Source organism: Pogoniulus pusillus, chromosome 29 (assembly GCF_015220805.1).
Source record: "Pogoniulus pusillus isolate bPogPus1 chromosome 29, bPogPus1.pri, whole genome shotgun sequence".
Classification (NCBI taxonomy): domain Eukaryota; kingdom Metazoa; phylum Chordata; class Aves; order Piciformes; family Lybiidae; genus Pogoniulus; species Pogoniulus pusillus.
Window position 1 is genome coordinate 11,218,793 of NC_087292.1, and position 17,441 is coordinate 11,236,233.

The window sequence follows — 17,441 nt, forward strand, 5'->3', positions numbered from 1 at the left end:
AGGGAGGGGGGCGGGGTGTGGTAGAGTTTGTGAAGCTACATTCACCTTAAGTAACATGAGAGCACTTGAAAAACTCACTGATACTAATGGGAGTGCTCAAAAGTCACTCTGTAGTTCCTTCACTATTCCTCCCTGCTAACGAAAACATCAATAGCTAAGCAATTGCATTTTGGATGCCCGGTTAAAATCAAACTCTCTAGCATCTTTTGTACCTCCCGAAGAGCAGCACTAACCTGCTTTTAAGCAGGTGGGTATTTGCCTAAATTTCTCTCTTACTGAGGGTGTGGTTTCTAGATCAATTTCAGCTGATCTAAAGCCAGGCTCCTCCTGAGCAAGATGTTTTTTTTCCTCCTCCCACCCCAGCCAGGACCTTCAGCTGTGCAACCCCACCCCTCTCCAATGCTAGTGCTAACACTTACATCCACACACAGGTCAGGAAGCTGGTTCTGTTTTTAAAAGTAAGCCTTTTTTAACCATTTATATATTTGGTTTTGCTGAATTAGTTTTCTGCTGGATCAGCTGTAGTCAGTTCTGACTGACTACATATTGTGCTGGAACTAGGGAGGCCACAGGAATGCACAGCTGAGGGCAAGGAGAGGGTGTCTGGGCTGGGCTGCCTTAGGTTGGCTGAAACTGGTGGTGGAAGGGCAGACAGATGATTCAGTATCACTCTGCTCTCCCTTTCGGCTGCACATAACTCGATTTCACTTTCTTTTTTTGTTCCTTGTAGGAACTTTGCTTTTTCTGAGTTTTGAATTTTGGACCTTGATGGAGCAGCAGCAGGGCAAGGAGACACTGACAGATCAAAAAAATCTGTAGGACAGAACAGTGGGCTGGAGAGCAGGTGTCTCTGTGGCCTGTTCTACTTCAGCCTCAACTGCTTGTAGCTCACGTTTTAAAACATGTCAGTGTCATGCTTCGGAACGACATTGCTCTGAGAGGAAAAAAAAGAAACAGTGTGGAAGCTTTGGCTACAGCTTGGTTAACTACTGTTGAAGCTGTATATGTACTTACGAAGAAATAGCAGAGGAAAAAAAACTAAACCTCAAAACCTTGATTTATAAATTTCTTGGGAAAGTGATGTTTGAATCTATTTTATCTTTTCAGCTAAGTGGTCTGGTTTTAGCCGAGTTTAGATACATCCCCGTTTAATGCAGGATATGCTCTTTAAAGAGAGGGCAGTGCTGCAAGTGTGTCTCGTGCCTTCGCAGGAACGTTTGCAAGAGTTTAACCTTTCACAGCCTTTCTATGATTCTGTTGCAACAGGTACAGCATTAAATAAATGCATGATAGTTTGCAGTGAGAGCACCATTTGCATGTATTCTTGAAAGGTATAACTAAAACACTGTAGGACTAATGTGCAATGAGAAAGGCAATCTCTTTAAGAATATTTTTTGAGTGTGAGGTCTTCAGCTCTTGCCTTCAGTTATCTTTGGGGCACAACAAAGAGCAGCATTTACTGTGCTGCGTACTATAAAGGATGATGCAGTTCATACCACAGTGGTTTGGTCCTCAGATCTGAGCTTGAATTTCAAATACCTTTCAAAGAGAAAAGGTACAAACTGGATTGCCTTTCTCATGGACAAGATTTTTCTCTTCCCTTCTTTCTTGTCTGCTGCTTAAATCTCATCCTGCTTCCTGTAGGATCAGTTCCACACAGGTTGCTGAAATATTGTCACCCTCATGTCATTGTCTTTTTCCTCCTCCTTCCTGGATCAATTAAGAAACCAGTTTTTCCTCTTACTCCTCTCTGCTTCTCTTGTCTGTCCTCTTGAGAAGGAGATCTAAATGCTTATGATGAAGTAATCCCTGTTTGTTGGCACTTGCTTCTTCAGATAACTTCTATGAAAACAAACTCCCAATGTTTCTGAGGTTCTGTGCAAGCCACATTACCAATTGAGTAACTTTTTGATCTCTTTGAGCTTTGTGTGTATGCTCTTATCTGATTTTTGTGCCAATTACTGCCATTGGTTTTGTTTGTAGGGAACTCAGTACAACTAGAAGCTTGCCTACAGGAGATAAAGGGTCTGATTTTAAAACACGAAATGGCCAAAACATGTGCAGGTTTGTGCTTCATGAATTTGTATCTGCTGCTGTCATCTGTCATCATCGTGTACCCGCCTTTGGTGTATGCCAGTGGCAGAAATTGACCATTTGCATTCAGTTTTACCAACTGGGCAGTGAAAAATTTGGGTTTTGCTCCCAAACTCCTTTCATGATTTTTAAAAAGTCAGACACAAAGCATTTTTTCCTCTTTTCTGCTGAATCAATTTCAAGCTTCTTGCCTTCCTACTTTGATGTCCTCTTTTTAACTTTAACCATGTTTCTTTCCCATTCTGTTTTGCATTTTCTCTCATTTGTCTTGAACAAAGTGAAAGTCCTAAATTATAGCAAACTTTTTTCTTCTTCCAAATATTCCCACTAAAGTAGCATGTGTTTGGGGCATTTTGAACTGTTTTTCTGGGCCCTGCCTATGCAAAACTCTTTTACAAGAAAAAAAATAATAGTGTTATTATTTGTTTAAGAATGCATAATTATCTTGCATATTTGATTACACTATATTGGATAATTCTCAGGAATAGTTTCTATTCATCTCTTCAGCATTATTACTGAGAACATATTGACGAACATGACAGTAATCGCATTACGGGTAAGCCCTTACACTAGCTCTAATCCAGGAATTTGAACAGATCTGGGTTGAAATGTGCTGGGTTGGACAATACTGATTATGTTGTAGAAGTTAAATATTGATTCTCATTGCTACTGATGAAAGGAGAGGTGGAAATTACATCTTTGTCTTCAGGTATGAACGGGCATTATTACACCTGGGGATGCTACTGACAACTACAGTAGAAAATGGTCTGCATTTATGAAATGGGGCTACAGTCCAAGAGACAAAGTTCAGTCCTTCTTAGTTCAGCACTTCAAAGGACTTCCCTTGATGAAACTGTGGGACTTCTTTTATTCTTATTTACTCCAGAAAACATTGGAAATTTCTTCATATAGTTAAAACATTTCTAGTATTTATCATACATTTATGTACAGCTTAAATATGGGCCAATGTTCTACTTTATATATGTGCTTGTATGTAATTGAAGGTTAGTTTGGGTATATGTGCATACACCAGTGTATTTCCATAATATTTGTATGCAGTATCTTTTTGTAGCACAGCTATAATACATATGAATATTGTTTAGTGGGGTCTGTATATGCCAAAGCAGCCCAAACAAAACTGAATTAAATTTTGTGCTATTAAACGATCCTGTACACTTTTGATTTGATTGAACCTTTGGGCAAAAACCTGGGCATTTCCTTCACTGTAACACTGTCATTTGACCATCTGAAATCTTAGGCACTTAGGTGTCACTGTGAGGAGCAGGCATCAGCCATGCTGCAGCACCTTGAAAGTGTGCCACTGAAAATCTTCTTTGTTGAAATAATTTATTATAATAAATGGTGATTGTATATCATCAGACATTCAGTATTCTTCTTATCCACATGTGTTTATATCTTCCAGAGTATTATTTAGTCTTCTGCTGTTTCTAATCTCTAAAGGTAGGGCTGTTTGCTCTTTTTACACTCTGCTATGCAGAAAAAGCATTTAAACCCTATTCATTGTTGCAAAAGGAACAACAACAACAACTGATTCTCTGATTCTGACCTGTAAAATGTGGTAAGATAAATTTGGATGGCTTTCCTTTTTCTCTCCAGGCAGGTGCAGAGTAATACCTCAAAAGAACCATTACTTTGTGCCTTTCTTCCAATGTGTACATAAATGCTTGCATAACCCTTGCACAGCTGCTGTACAAACTACTCATGCCACAAGTATTAGTAATCCTAACAGGGGAGGTTGCATGGAAAATTGGGGTGTGTGTGCTAAACCATATGTACCATGCCCTTAAATCATAAAACTCGTGTTGCTGGAGCAGGGAGATCTTTGGAGACTATGGGTTTTACAGGTCTGTAGGAAGCAGGATTATATACAACAGCTGCACCCCACAGTTTCTCTCCTGTTGAGGCTTATCTTCTGTGTTTAAATAACCAGGAAGCAGAATTCAGTCCAACATTATCTTAACATGGTCTCAGCTTCTACTTTTATTTATATTTCATTTCCATAGGAACAGTTATTCTACCAGTCCGTTTTGAATGCATATTAGAACTACTCCAATTGGAAGTTCTGAGCTGCCAGTTTAGAGCTGCATGGGGCTGCAGAGATATTGTGTGCATTTTTTTGGTTGTAGTTCTGCCTCTAACACGACTTTCATTATATCTGTGATGATGTACAGCAGTGTTTCTGAACTGGTCTGAAACGAGATGGAAGCTGAAGATTGATTCATTTGATTCTCTAAAGCCCTGGCCACAAATATCCTTTCCCGAGTTGCACAGAGTAGCACTGTTTGGCCCCAATTCTCCATGGTTTGAGGAGCGTTCCAGCTCCCAGTCTGACCGAGGGAGGAGGTTTGCCACATTACAAGTGGCTGTGTGAAGCAATCTCCCAGAGCTTTAGCAGCAGAAAATCATTAATCAGAAATTTATGGTGGAGGATTTTAAAACAATACGAGTGGGCTGTTTCTGTTTCCTCTGCTGGTGTCCGCACGGCACAGTACCGTGCGAGCAGATGGAGGTGTGCTCATTTACACCAGCTGAAGAACTCACCTGGGGCTGTCCTGTGGCTGTATTTGGAGAGGTTGGCATTGCTGCTGCTCTTTTTTTGTCAGGGATACTTTCGTCGTAAGTGCAACACTGTAAGAGCTTTATCTTTCTGAGACTGGGACTTCTAAGTTTTCATTTGGAATTTTTTTGCTCCCTAAATAGTACTTAGCGTGCACTGAGTTTGCTTTGTAAAGCGCATCTTTTCAGCATCCATCCAGAGCCTTTTCTGCAGTTGTCTGAGCCCCATAGGCAAGTATATACTGTTAGACTATTAAGATAATTTTTCAGTTAAGACATCGTCAAACTGCAAGCAGGACAATAGAAACAAACCCCCTTTTGTTCTGGCTAAACTGTTCCTAATGACCCCCTCTATAAACAGTGGCACCAGCGGAGGTCTCAACAAGGCTCTTCATTGAGACCCCTTTCAAAAGGACAAGCAGAGCAGAACATGGGGCAGAAACTCTCAGAGTTACTGCACTTTACTCCGCTCTGGTGGTCTGACCACAAGAGAGAATCTGTTGTTTTTGTTGTTCAAGGCACCGAAAAAGAATAATTTAAAAGCATGAATTTCCACAATTAGCATCTTATAAAGAGTTCTAAATATTTGGATTGTTGGGAAAAAAGCAGAAGGAAGCAGTTCGTTTGTTTACTTAAATCAAGGGGCTATAAAATAAGACTCTTATGAGATCCAATTTTTTTTATTAGTTGTTATCTGTTAAGCACATATGAAAATAAAAATGTAAAGTCCAAATAAATTCAGATTTTTTTTCATTCCAGTAAAACCCTCAGATTTGTTTTGGGGATGGATTTGTTTGTGACTAACGTGTGTTTTATCATGAGCAAAGAAAAGCTCTGGGGAGGGGAAAGATTTTGGTTGTTTAGTTTCTAGAAAATGTTGAGATGCAGTGACAAACTGAATCCACTAAGGACCAAATTCTTGTTCTTCCAGATGAGTAAGTGTAGGACACTGTACAGATCCATGCAGCATAGACAGTGTGTTTTCACGCAGTTGAGGGCTATGGAGATTATGAATCACTTCCTGATTATTTCTGTCCCCATTTCTCTGTCCTGGATACATCAAAAAAAGTAGCACCAAAGACCTTCCACTTAAAAAACTATTTACAAAGCATCTTCACTGAGTGTAATTGGGAAGCAACAATAGGTCAAGCAGCAAATGTCCATAATTTGGATGATTTGAGAATTACACTGACTGCAGTTGAAAATAAAAGTGTCAGTTTCTTCTGAAGGAAGCTGCTGTTTGTGTTCTAGTATCTGATTCACTGGAGGTATTTCTACATTAAAGCATGGGCTACTGCTTCCTTTGGAAACAGGAGGAGATTGTGGAAAAAGAGAGAACAACGGGACCCAGCTACTCTGAAGCAGAGACTAAATCCTGGAGAAAAGCAACTCCTGCACGATGCAGAACACACTCAAGTCTCTGCGATGTGATGGGGGTCTGAGACTACGCTGCTGTTTGTGGTAAGTGCTCAGCAGTTTGCAGCTCTGAGCTTTGGTTGTTTTTTTTTTTTTGGTGGTGGTTTAGGTGTTTGTTTGGGGTTTTTGTGATTTTTTTATGGTTTTTTTTTGTTTGTTTGGGTTTTTTTGGGTTGTGGTTTGGTTTTTGCTTTTTTTTAATGGACAGTGCCCACACTTTTTCTTCTTAGGAGAATGGGATGGAAGGTTTCAGTGTCTCTTGGAAAAAGGAAGGATTTGGGTTAAGTGCAGGATGAAGGTCTAGTGCCCTGTGACAGGATACTGAGAGAAAGAGAAATGTCAAGGAAATCTTTAGGAGATTTCCAGTAGAAACAAAAGAATCTTTGTGAAAGATACTGTTAGCAAGTCTAATGGAAGGAATGGGGATGTAAAATGAATTGAGAGGATTTGCAAGTTGTTTCTAAGCCTTGAGGCAAGAACTAAAAGTTGAGCATTTACTGTTTACTATATTTGGTATGTATGGAAGAGCAGTTTGGACATCAAGGGAGCTAATAAAATTCAGAGCCTAATTTGCCTCTACTGCAAGCTGTGTTGTTGCAGGAGGGTAGAGAAAATGCTTCTGGTGAAGGACAGGGTCAAGGAAGAGCAGCTGAGACTTGAGCTGGCCTTTTGCAGAAACAACTGCCCATGAGCAGAGAGTGATGTTTTCCATGAATGAAATCTGTTGTTCTCATTTGTATGCATGTAAGCATTGCACAGGGTATTGTACATCCAGTTTTCAGGTTTAGATATGGTAACTGTGCAATTTGTACGCGTGGTACAGTAGGTGCAGAACATACAGTATTCATTTTGTCACATCTTTCCTCAAAAGTGCACATTTAAGGAAAATTGTATCTAATTGTGTCTGGCTAAAGTTTGCTGCCTCCAAGACTTTCTGGTTGAGAAGTGCAGGTGCATTCACTGAAAAAAAAAACCAACCCAAACCACCTTGATTTCTGAATCTGTCTACCAGATGTTAATGGGAATTACTTTGTCAGAATAAATGAACAAATGGCTTTCTAACTATGTTTAAGACCATGTAAACTATATTTTATTAATGTTTTGACTAGAAACTCATGTGTAAGGGTCACGTTAGAGATGTGGTAATTGTTAATCATGCAGTGTCAAAGAGGACCTTTTTTTCCCTAGTTTTCGTATGATTCTGCTAGGATATAGGTAAGGGAAACATAGAAACATGAACTTAATATAAACTTTGACTGATATAAAATTGCTGTCTCTCAGTAGTAATGAATCTCATTAACCATGCACCTCCTGCACCAAAGTATTCTTCTTACTGTCATTCAAGCAATCATGTGATTCTCTAGGTTTTTATTAACATTAACTGTTATTTATCCAAGTGCAAATAACAACTTGTTGCAGGCTTTCAACCCATACTAACAACAGCAGGACTTAAGCATGTTGGCAGACTGATTAGCAGGCTTTGGCAGCAGCCAATTCTCTACACCATATCAATGCAATCTGTCTTTGTTACCCTTCAGGATCCCTGGGCTCATGGGCCCCAAACTCCTGTGAAGCTAGCTTTAAAAATGAGTGATACAGGACAATGCAGAATGCACAGATCAAATTAATTTTCCCTATGCAAGAGATAAATGTCTCTCACTCTTCTAAAGGCCAGCAATTTGGATTGAGTTAGTAGAAATGAATTGAAGAGTTAAGGGTGGTGCACTGAAAATTACAGCTGTCCAGAAACAACAACAACAAAAAATCTAGTATATAAAAAAGCTAACGGTTTTGACATTTGTTTTAGATTTGTCACAGAATGATTTAAAAAACAAAACATGAATAGAAAGAATGAGACATCCCAGAATAGCCAACATCCAGTGGCTAGGGTATTTACTTGGGCCATGTCCAAGGAGTGCTTTATGGGGTTTGGAGCAGACATTTGACATAATGTTTTCAACATTATTTTTGTCAGACTCCAGTTTGGGCTGTGAAGTGGATTGAAAAAGAGCTTACTTGGAGTCCCATACTTCATAGGTGAGACTTAGTCACTAGGCTGTTCCATCACCCTGCATTTGGTAGGCAGTTAGCAGGTATTTGGGCATTTTTCTGGCTTTGGGGATGAATACATTAACATCCACATTTGTATTCTAGTCTGTTCTTAATCAGAAAAGATTTTTCTCATGGAAATAACCAAACTTGTCTGCCTACACTTCCATGGAAATCAGTATATTATGTCAATTTTTTGTTTTGTTTTGTTTTGTTTGTTTGTTTGTTTGTTTTTGGCAAGTTGGCATCTTCTGATGGCAAAAAGCATTTTGTCCAGAAATTCCCTATTAACTCTTCTCCTTTGCTTTGCACACATGGATCTTTCAACCCAATCCTTTCATCCTCTTTTCCAGTCCCACGCTGAATCTCATCAAGCCCCACTGGACACACATGTCCAGCTTCTCTTTCTGGTTTAGCTTGTGCTCCTGCCAACATCCCACTGGGTTGTATTCCTTCCTCCCTTCCATCTGCCTTACACGCAGGCCTCATCCCACCCCAAATGCACTTCCTTCGAGCTGTGCACCCTTGGGCACTATTGACTGAGAACTGAGACTTGCAAATGTCCCAGGGGAATCTAAAGCATGTAGAGGTGGAGAGCATGTGTTTTGACAGCATGCTATCTCCAAGCCTCAGTACTGGTTCATTAATCACCATCATTAATTTTAAAGATGTTTGTCATTTCTACAACTGGTTATTGGAAAGCTGATTACTGGGTTAATGGTCCTACTTGAAAACAGTTAGCCCATTATCATAGATGAAGTCAATCCAGTTCAGCATGCCTTGTAATGAAGCATTGTTCCACATTATGTATGCAGTCAAAGCTTACTTTCCCTGTAAGAATAAAATGGAAAAAATAATTTGCATCAGACATTAAATATGGGTTGCTCAATTCCCCAAGCAGTTAAAAGTTATTGAACAATATTGGGGGTAGCTATGTTTAATGTCATATGTGTCTCTCAGCTCCGTTCTCTTAAGATAGATTCAGCATCTTTAATGCTTCATTTTTACATTAGTTACTCAACAATCAAAAGGCCTAGAAGTTAAACTAAACACCATGCAGGGGCAGCAAAGCTACCTAAGTCATTCCCAGCCCAGGATTTGGTGTAGCTGTGCTCATTCACCTACTGAGGAATAAAATAAGCTAATTGCCTACTAAGAAGTGGAATTTATGAGCTCCGGTGAAAGTTTCTTGTTCTCCTCCTTGAACCTGGTCTGCCTTGCTTAGAGCTAAGGCAGGTAGCCTGGGCAGGTGCTGTACACACTTCCTGTAATTTAGGAAGTGTTGGGTGATGCTCTACTTAAGATGGAATATGTGAACAAGATTCTACTGACTTCTGGTCAGTGGAGATCCTATCACACCTCTTAGTCTGGTTCCCTAGGGAAACAATTTACACAATCTTATTATTGGTCTGACCCAGTTTCTAATATGCTGACACACTTGTCACAGGTTGCAGAGATGTTTCAGAGATACTATGTCCTTTCCAGTTTTGCAAGAATTAGCACCTAAGTAAAGGAATCCTTATTAATGGTCCCATTGAGGAAGAAGGGAGAATGCAGCAATTATTCACTGTGTTTGACAGCAGCAAGCCGTCTGACTGATTTGCACATTGCTCTGATATTCCTCATTGCTTTATTCAGCTGCCAAATCAAAAAAGCCAGGGGATGGCTAGGGTGGAGATGCCAAGGCATACTAGGGTACTCCCGAGGGAAGAAGAGATACCGCATGTTCTTGGGAGGAGATGAGAGTCTGGAAGGCTGAAGGGGGCTGGGGAGCATTGCGGTGTGATATAGCAGAGGACAGGAAGACTGACGGGGTTATTCCAACAGGGAGATATAAAAGATGTAACATAAGTCCATAAAGAATCAAGCTTCATTAGTTCCACTTTTCAGGGAATAATTTGTTAGGAAAATATTGAGCTCTTAATTGTGGTATTTTGGATACATTTACAGGATGATTTAACCCTTCTACAATTCCCTGCATCAGTTGTAGCTGGTCCACTGCCTTGCTGTTACACAGCAGGAACCTGCTGTTATTTGACCTGAAAAGATCATTACACGAGCTTTATTTGGTGTGCATTTAATAAAGTTGTAGCTGTTGTGACTATAACTCATGACTCCCATGTCATTCTGCAGTGGTGTAACCAGCGATTCAGCATTCCAGTGACATCAGTTCAAAGGGAAGTATGAGGGACTCAAATGTATGCCAGAGCATTGTGACTTTTATTACTCCTCTCCTCCCGCACCCCTCTGTTAGGAAGACACATTCTCTAGCTGGAGAGCTGGGGAGTACAAAGCACCCTTAGACCTTGTAGTGCAAAATGTAAAAAGTGATGTTATCTGCAGAAAGTGGACTTTAGATTCTATCAGGGCACATTTAGCATAAAGCATTTCCTATGGTAATGTCTCTCACTTTCCCAGACTTTTAAAGGCTCCAAGTGGCACACAGGCTGCAGACCTCTTTGTAATGTTAATGAATCATCTTAATGGACTGTTTTAGCAGAAACATTCATCACCTTTTGTACCACAATGATTTTTTTTGTTATACTTAAATGGTTAAGTAGGTAATAAATGCCTATCAGACCAACCACTATGGTCTAGTAATCCACCTCACTATAAATCACCAGTGGATTATTATTGTCCTGCTTAATTAACACTCTTAAGGGATTCTGTCTTTGGATAGACTTTCACCTTGCACTATGCGGGCATTAACATTTGAAACAAGAAAATGTGTGTTTATGTGAAAAGTGTTAATCAATGTGACCTGGAACTGGTAGTGGTGGGTTGGATGAAATATGTGTATGTGCATATATATGCTTGAGTGTGTGTACATGCCAGTGTCCAGAGGTGGTTGTTTCTTACATTGGCTTTCAGCAGAAGCTAAGATCAGAACTACAGAATACTTCAAGTCATAGCAAAATTACAATTTCACTATAATTTCTATTAGGTCTAAAAGATACTCAGTATTATATTTGATTGTAAATAGCAGCTGTAAAAATTTTACTTCCAGGAGCTAGGAAGGTGGTGGGGTTTGTGAGTGTATATATTGTGTGTAGTATGGATTGATTTGTTTGTGGTCTAATGCTGTCTGAAGTGTTTTTAGTGGTCTGGATCAAACCCTTTTCTTTTTCTGCAACAAAAGGTGAGAGGGGAAGTCTGATCCTGTTGCTCCTCTGTGAACTCTTTTCAAACTTCACAGCCAGAAAGAGTAAGCTAAGCAGCAAGAGTTCCTGGGAAAGGCAGAGGGGGCCACAGGCTTAGATGCTCTTTGCAGAGCAGTCCCTGAAGTTCTTTTGCAAATGAAATTCCCACACTGGGACACAAGCTTGATACAGGATCATTCAAACACTTTTGTATGAGGTACAGCTCAGTGCTGGTTTTTCTCCTCCTGGCAGAATATAAACATGGCAGTTTGAGGGTTTTTTTTTCCTCCTGCAATACAATTTAATGCATTTGCTAGTAATTTCCTCATCTTTTGTCGGGAGAGAAAGACATTTGAAAAAGGCTCTTGTTAAGGCAGTGTTTCCCATCCATGAAATCTTATCCTGCTTCCTTTGATTTTGTTACATTGGTAATACTAGAAGTGCACTTACCAACTGCACCTTCTATGGATACCAACACTAACAGCAGTTATGTGAGATAACCAAGTGCTCAGTTTCCATTTTACAGACAGAGCAACTAACATGAAATGTTCTGAAATTTTCTGAGGTCTTTAGGAGTCACAACTGATAGCATAGCTCAAGAGACCCTGTTTTTTTTTGTCTTCACACAAACCTCCTGGCTTTGTTTTTAATATTTTTTTCCTAGTATGGACTCCTGCAAGTAAAAGACGAAATAATACTGCTAAGTGGAATGCAAGTACACTGCATCTTTTCAATTAAGAGACTGAATCTCTTAGTATAAATTCATTTCCTGAAACAAAACTCCCAATTGCATAAAATTAATTATTTCCTCTAAGATTGTGTGGATTTATTGACTAACAAAATCTCTTGTTGCATAAATGGAAATGTGCTATTTAATGTAATCTGCTGATCAGAGGCAAAACCATAGTGTAAGCATTTTCACTGGGTATTTTTGTTTCAGTTGAATGTTAATCTGCCAGGTTTTATCCTATTTGTAACTGAAAAGGTAACTGAACATTTGGGAAATAGCATAGAAGGCTAAAGGAGTGTGAGCAAGCTGAGAAATTTAGCTCATGAAGACTATGTTTTTATTGCATGAAGAACTGCAGTGACAGAAAACAAGAATATCTTGTGTGCATGACAGTGTTGTAGGGAGGAATGCATGCATTGATCATACAATAATTTTTTCACATAATTTAACAGAGATGCACAAAACCCACACAGTTTCAAGTGTAGTCATGTCCCAAGAAGAATCTTCTCCATTCCCTCTAGACACACCCTGCTAATTAAATCCATCATTGCCTAGCAGTAAGCCCCAGGGTTCAATCTTTTCTAGAGTGCTGTTACTATCCAACATTTTAGCTCATACAGTGGGCAGCCAAGATTTCATGTCTATGCATATAGTAGGACTCTTAGCCAGTATTTCATACAGTTTCCCCTCTCCAGCCCGATCTAGATACATAATGATTTGGTGGGTGGGTTTTTTTGCTGTTGGTTTGGGTTTTGGTTTGTAGTGTTGTTGTTTTTTTTAAGGGGGGGTTAGTGTTTTGTTGTTTGGGGTTTTTGTGGGGGTGGGGACTTGTTTGGTTTATTTGACAGATAAAAAAATCAATGTCCCTTTCAGATTACTTCCTTAAATCCTAATACAATAAGCTGTGTGAAGGTTGCAAGTTGAAGTCTAATAAGATCAAGAATCTCTTTTTCATGTAGCTAGCTGGCCATGAGAAAATGCAGCAGGAATGGATATTGAATGACTTCTATAGTCCAGCAATGTTTTATCAGAACAGGTCATCAACCCGTAGGCTACCCAAACCTGTTTCACTGCTTCCCCATTGATGAAGTATCTGGAAGCATTTACACGTATATCAAATTCTCCATAATCTTTTTTATCTTGATCACATCCAAGTTCTTTTTCAAACTAGGGCAAAAAAAAAAATTCCCTCCAGTGGTGAGAAGAGATGGTGTATCTCCTTATTGTCCTTCTATACATTGAATTTCTTTGGAGCCAAATGACGATCTCAGATTTCCATGGGCTGAAATATCAGTGGACTGCTGGGAGGATATGGGAGGTAAAACCTGCCTGTGTATGCCCAATCACTAAGGAATTTAAAACCTGATTTTTTTATTTGATTGCAGAGCTGATATGTATGGGGGAAGGAACAAATAGAGGGAGTGTGTAGCTTCCAGACAGGTTCATATGGCCAAAATTCCTTCTGAATCTTGATACTTGTTATCATCCAAAAGAAGGCAGAGGATCTTGCTTGGAATTGTCACTTCTCCTGCCGTTTAGGGATTTCCACTCTCCTCCTTGTGTGTTTGTTCACAGTTTGTTTTCCTGCTCTTATTCTCTGCCAGACATTGAGCATTATGTTCCCTTATTGGTTCAGATTCCCAATCTTTGCTTTTTTCCCCGACTTTTCCTCTACACCTCTTTATTAATATTTTTTTTCCTTCTCTTCCCTGCTCCATGACAGTAGGAGTCCAGGGAAGCAGAGTGAAGAAAAAGTTCAAAATCTAAAAGGCTCATGCAGCTGAGTGGCATGGGAAAGGCAGACACAGGCTGATTGTTCACTGCCTTGCTCAAGACAGTAAGGTGCATCACAGCTAATCAGCAGATACCAAGTTCAAAGAGATGCATCTTTGAGAGTGAGTTAGTTAATTTGTGGAACTCTCTACTATAGGACATTTTGTATGTTAAAAAAATGTTCATGTGCAAATCCATAGGGAAAAACATAAAAATTGATGATTACAAAGACACCTCTTGCTTCCAGAAGTCCTTGAATCATATACAGAAGGAGACTGGGAGCGTGTGCTGAGAAAGCATCACTAAGTGCTTTTCTTTTACTCTTCTCATGACATCCAGTACTGCCTGCTGTCAGAAGTGGAGTATTAGGCTAGTTGGACTTTGGATTTACAACTATAACATGTCCTATGCTTTTTATTAAGAATAGAAGGCAGCAGGCAATTTAGCCCTTAGTTGTCAAACAGGTCTACAAAGTGTTGTATTTGCACTCCTCCTATTTTTCCATCTCTTAAATCACTCCAGGGAAGCATGTAGATATTTCTTATATTTTGTTGCCAGCTGCTCTAGAAAGTTCATACAAAAGCTCCTCTCATCAAGAAAAGTCATGTGTCCTTTCAGAAGCATGCTGAAGCACAGATATATTATTAAATCAGAGGCAAGCTGATGAATTCAGTATAATTGGGCTGAACTCTCAGGAGTGGACTTGAAAAAAAGTTTCAAACATTAGTTGATCTACTAAAGCACAAATCATTAGTTATATCTCCAGTCATTACCTGTATATTGTATATTTTATGTAGATACAGCAATGAAATGGTCAGAAAGCTTTGGTGTGCCTGCAGTTGAGTTCATGTCTCAGGTTCTAGCATTGTAGAGATATTTATGTCACTCATGTTGTAAACATTTTGTGTTTGTTGAATACAGAATCTGTGCTGAAAATATTAACCATTGGTCTGTGGAAACTGAAAAGAGGAAAGGGAAAGGACACCAATTTTCTCACTGAGTACTGAAAAGCTGAATGGTTGGAACTGCGTTTGGAAAGCATTAAAATTAGTCTGAACCATTTGAAAAGTGCTAATAGATTGTACATCCTGAGGGAAAGGTGAAAACTCCTTGGTGTCACAAAGTGCCTTAAATAGAATATCTGCAGTTTAAATAGCCAGAATTAACCCTTTTCCTCTAGCACATGTATTCCTATGTGGTATTCTGAATAGATGATTAGATATATATCACAGCTGATGTAATAAATGCCTGAAAGAGCCCGTAATAAACACAAGAATTAACCTGTCTTGATTATTCAAGTAACTGCTGCTGGTTAATTAGCATGCTCAGTCTTTGGGCCAATGGATTTTTTTTCCCCAGTTTTCTTTTCTTTCCAACTTTATTCTTTGTCTTGGTGGGCAAAGTGATGCAACAGTGCCTAAATAATTCAGTGAGTTTATTACAAGAAGCTAATTTTCAATTCAAGAAGATGATAGTCCATATTACATTGCAAATTAAGCACTTCTGGTTTCTGCTGGTGCAAACAGAATTCTTTCCTCTCACACACACAAGAGACATTCTATCAACCACTAATTGCATGCAAAAAAAATCAAACACAAATGTAGCACACAGGTAACATACATGCTGCACAGAAATGTTTCTCCAATATCAAGTCCATTTGGAGAGCTTATGATTATGAAAACTTGAAAATAGTTATTGATAATATTTTCTCAAACACTCAGCCAAAAGCATTTTTATTACAGTCTTTTGGTGTGACTAAGCTTGGTATATCATTTAATATACTCATTACAAGTGTGTCATACAAAACACTGAAATATATCAGTTCAAGGTAGAAATCCACTTTTAGTTTAACTCTTCATTAGAAGACAAAAGAAAAATCAAGGCTGTTATTGCCACCTCATAATAGTGGAAAGTTAGTACAAGTGAAGATGATGACCAATTAGTCTGCAAGAGCCTATTTCGTTTATGAAATTAGAAGTTTTCCACTAGGATTGGAAATCAGCTCGAATCTCTATAAATATTGGCTTTTGCATCATGTAAATTGTTGATCCTGGTTTGTGATCTGGTTTTGTGAGGTTGGTTGGTTTGTTCATTATTTTATTCTATGTTGTCAGTGACTAAATCCAGCTGAAGGGTGTAGTGTGGCCTTTTTGGTTTGGGTTGTGGTCTCTTGGCAGAAGGAGAGTATGTGCAATATGAATGTGAAATAAGCTCTCAAGAGATGCATGCAACTGAAATCAAACAATGGGCACAGATTGTAATGAAGACCATTTGGTCAGTCATCTTTGAGACCTCCAGTCTCTGAGTTTGAAGGCTATGCCCCACTTGTTCAAAATACATCACCAAAAAAAAAAGGGGGGGGGGGGGGGGGTGTGTATTTAATAATTCATAATCGTTTGCATGATTGAATTCTCCTAGTTTGGCATTTGTTTGTCCTGTTTCTTCCATTTCTAGCCTGAGAGATGTCTAATTTGGCTTTCCAACTTCTATTTATCATTTTCTTCTTACTAGCCACTCTTTTGGTTCTTCCCAGTGTAACCATGACATGAAAGGCTTTAGGTAATAATCTTGTAATGAATTGCTGCACCAGAATGAAACCTCATTTCTTCTTTTCCCCAGGACTCCCTGGGGAATCCTTTTGCCACAGCCCTTTCCTCCCCAAGGAGATTATACAGAATTACTCTTGTGGCCATTCATTCTGTCAGTGTGAGTGGACAATCTGATTCCCATCTGTTCCCATGGGTAGCACCATGATCCCCAGAAAACATACTGTTAGCACAGCACTTCTTAGTACCATCAGAATTGCTTCCAAAAACCCAGGACATGCCAATATTTCACCAGTGTGTCAGTAATCCCAAAACCTACACAAATCTGTAAAGATTTGGATCCCTGCAGACAACAGATGTGGTGTAATTGTCTTCTTCCTATTAATTAATCAAATTACCATTTGATTCCTAATATGTTTGTGAGAATCTGAGTATTTGTCTCCTAGTGGCAACTTTTTTGGTCTTTCTATAAAGCTTGTCTTTCTCTGTCAGAATAGAGAATATATATGAACATATATGATATTTATGTTGAATTGAAGGTCTTTAAAATCAAGAGTCCTTAGAAGAATATAAAATGCCAGTGTTATTTTAAAGTATCTAGCAGGCAGCATTTTGGCTTTATGTTGTGATATAATTTGTTCAGTGAATCCAATTTTCTGGAAGTAAGTCTGCATTTCAGCAAGTATCTCTATAGGCTAAGCATGTTCTACAGGAATTAAATAATGTTAATGTAATAAATTTTAAAATTACTATATGTCAAAATAAATGTTTTTATGTATTTGCCATGATAATATCTAGAAATATCTAGAAAACCAATTGCACTAAACTTAAAGGAACAGTTCTCTCCTGCTTGAATCGTTAAGAGTGAGGAGCCAATGTAGTGTAATAGCAGCTGTTCAGCAGCACCTATTATTTGCTTACATTACATCAATAATATGAGGCACTCTGTTGTCAAAATGAGAGCTAGGAATTTGCTCTCCTGCTTTGCTTCCTAGCATTCTATAATTTTGCTGAGGGTATAACCTCACCCAGCTCTTCACACCAAGTACAAATATGGATTGGTTGATCAGTATGTTAGTTTTCCTTTTGATGAAGTAGCAAACTTTATTAATGGCT

At 38.9% G+C, this 17,441-nt stretch overlaps 1 protein-coding gene across 1 annotated transcript in view; it reads left to right on the forward strand.

Annotated features, from left to right (window-relative positions):
- Positions 1 to 631: 631 nt before the first annotated feature.
- Positions 632 to 17,441, forward strand: part of SPO11 (SPO11 initiator of meiotic double strand breaks) — a 40,036-nt gene continuing 23,226 nt past the window's right edge. The window contains exons 1-3 of the mRNA XM_064167619.1: positions 632 to 1,266; positions 5,985 to 6,132; positions 8,063 to 8,124. The gene's annotated coding sequence lies outside the window, so the exon portion shown is untranslated. The remainder of the gene's footprint in view (positions 1,267 to 5,984; positions 6,133 to 8,062; positions 8,125 to 17,441) is intronic.